Source organism: Dipodomys merriami, unplaced genomic scaffold (assembly GCF_024711535.1).
Source record: "Dipodomys merriami isolate MVZ:Mamm:240054 unplaced genomic scaffold, mDipMer1.0.p SCAF_428, whole genome shotgun sequence".
NCBI lineage: Eukaryota > Metazoa > Chordata > Mammalia > Rodentia > Heteromyidae > Dipodomys > Dipodomys merriami.
The window spans coordinates 882,561-885,766 of NW_027205915.1; the positions used below are offsets into that span (position 1 = coordinate 882,561).

Sequence of the window (3,206 nt, forward strand, 5' to 3'; positions counted from 1 at the left end):
TCATACAGAGTTTGTGATTTTTTAATCAGAAATAATTTTAGCTTTATCTGTTGAAATGAGTAATACAGAAACTAAAGTATTTCTGGTGCTTTTCTGAAAAAGTATATGTTAAAATTTCCTATATTCTATGTTTGTATAATGTTCATAATGTATTTTATTCTCTCCTAGATATACTTGAATTTTACATTATTTAAAATATATAGGTTCAATAATGTGTCCTTTCAGATTGCATTCCATATAAAAACAGCTTAAGATTCCTTTTTGTCCTAGGTCCTAATAATTTTCTCTGGGATAAAATGACAATGTTATCTAATTTCAAAAGTTTTGTGAAGTTTATGCTATGCAAACGCCTTTCTTTCTAAGGTGAAGATTTAATACACTGATGTCAAACTAAATTTAATTATATGAATTACGTGTATTGTTACACTTATAATTTTGTAATCAACTTTTTAATAACTGTTTTTCATTTCTTGCATCTGAAGAATGAAAAATATGGAATACTTCACAAACATTCATATCATCCTTGTGCAAGTGCCATGTTAATCTCTGTATTGTAATTTGTGTATACATACTGCTGAAGCATGTAGTATTCTCTAAATTTAAGTAGTTAATGATGCAATCTTTATAGAGGCTTATATCTTTGGGTGCCTACTATAACAAGGAAACCTTATGGTTCCTAACAATGCTATTTATTTTATTTCCTTAAAATTCTGTGAATAGTGGGGAAAAATTATATTGTCCAGTTGATTTATCACATTTGAAATCTTTTTTTGTCGATGACTATTTTAAGTCTTTTTCACTTGGAATTTGATCGTACTTTCAATTATTTATATCTAGGTCCAAAGGTGCTGGCTTTCTCAAATTAGCTTTGTGGAGCTAAAGGATTCAAAGTAAGCCTTGCTTAAGAGCTACTTCTAAATTCTTTAGCTGACATTTTCCCAAATGAGGTCTTACTTGCACAAAGGTCTACCTAACCCTTTACCCTTCTTCCATGTAGGAAAAGACCAACCAGACTATGTTACCTTGACAGCATAGATGGTCCTACTTGAACAAAACTAATCTTAGTTATAAGGGATCATAGAGAGATGAACAGTTCAGGCAGAACTGTTCAGACTAAAAGATATTTTATCAAAATACAATTGGTTATTATACCTACCATTTCAAGAGTAGCTAAAGCCAAGAAGGTGAGAAAATTGTTCATATGCATGTTAACAATGTCCTTGCCTGCCTACCATCCAACCAGGCAGGAACTTACATTATTGCCTTTCTATCACCAAATATTTTCATAGTTTCAGGAGAAGTCCATATGTCTCTCCTTGTTATTATGCCTTAAATTGGTAATGTTTTAATCACAGTGTTTCCTCTTGCCTCCAGGCTGTAAATTTACAAATGGTAAAGCTTTAGGTCTAACTCTATCAAACAATGATGTAGAGATAATTGAATATTACTTTAAAACAGAGTTGCCTTTATTGCAGTAACCACAAGTGAACAATGCAAAACATGTGACATTTATTATATTACATATAGTTATATATTTTATATTTATATGTGCTGATTTTGTATTTCACACTGTGAAACTTACTAGAATTAGATGATAATTTGACAAATAAATTGATATTTATTTATTCAAGTAAACAGGATTGGAATATACATAATTAGGTTTAAAATATATATTAGAATAGAAAAAGTATCAATGCAATGTCTTTGGTATAAACTTGTGGTACATTCTAACTGTTCTTGGTCTTCTGAATTCACATGGCCAAAAAAATTTTGTTTTCCTCTAATCTATAAGGGATTTACACTGCTGCTCTGTTTATTGTTTTAACTCACTGGTCCCAAATTGTTTTTCTCCATATTTCTGAAGCATTCCTACAGATTATGCCCAAATTTGCTGATAAGATGTCTAAAAATCTTCTTCTTCTTCAGGACCCATGGGTCACAGGATCCCAGATCCCAGTTACCTGTGTCATCAGATAACAGGGGCAAGACTTCTCACCAAGGACCATGCAACATGCCAACACAAAGTAATTGAAGACCCATCTCAGTTTCTCATTTCTTTTATTTCAGGGCCCCGATTCCTTGAGATGCAAGAATTAGCAGTAAGCAATTTCAAAATGCAAGGCAACTTAAAATGAAGGATGAGATCACAAAATTTGAGAGAAGTATTATCATTCAAACATTCATCTTATAGATGAACAGCCCATATGATTGAACAAGATCACAAAGTGCCATAAGATTATTTTTGATTCCCCTTCCCTATGATTAATGAAAGATTTTAGTCCAGTATAAGTGGGCTAAAAAATAGTTCCTGAAAGGATAGATCCATAATTGGTCTACCAAGGCCCGGAAAAATTGACTTAGAAGTCAAATGTAATTCAGAAAAACATTGAGAAGTTCCTTAGTGCTTCAAAACATTGGGCCTTCAGTACAACATGGTTCTGCAGAATGAAAATATCACTCTCAAACCAATGCTAATCTACATTTAATCTCCTGAAAGTGTATTCCTTTTCAAATAAACTTTTTAAAATCACATTAGCCAAAATAACATTTGACAAGTAGTTGATATTTAGTGACATTACAAGTTTTTCAAGTGTAGGGAACAAGTTACAATAGAGTTGAATTATTTACCCAGCACTAATGCCAAACACGTTCAACCATTCATTAAAGTGTAGAAATAGAACCACACACAACTTGTGTTGTTAAGTAGGGGCCTTCCAGAAGTGCATTAAGTAGATCAGCCTCTGAAATTTCCAACCCAAACTTTAGCTAATAAAGTAAATTTCATCATTTAATAAGGTACATTTTAAAAAGTCACAAATAGTTGCCTTATCATATGTTATTTTATGTTTCCCTATCTGTCTAAAATAGTAAGAAATGTTATTGTATGCTTACCCTATCTGTCCAACATAGTAAGAAATATGACTTTAAGTCTTGAATATGGGTTCTCATCAGAGATATGACAAAAATAAAATCTGTCTTCTATTTCTATCATATTCCTCTATAAGAATAAATGTTAGTTTTCTTCTTTTTCGAAAACTTATAGGTAGTAGAAAATATTATCCCATGTAAAATAAAACAATCACAAGATTGTACAAAGCCATTTATAAAAATTGGTAGTTAGGAATACATTCTAAGCCATTTTTAACATTCTTTTTGACTAAAGATTAATCTTCCAAATGGATGAAATAAAATCATGTTTAGGTGCT

At 31.3% G+C, this 3,206-nt stretch overlaps 1 pseudogene; it reads right to left on the bottom strand.

Moving 5' to 3' along the window:
• Window positions 1-486: 486 nt before the first annotated feature.
• Window positions 487-583, bottom strand: LOC138807709 (U6 spliceosomal RNA; annotated as a pseudogene).
• Window positions 584-3,206: the final 2,623 nt, after the last annotated feature.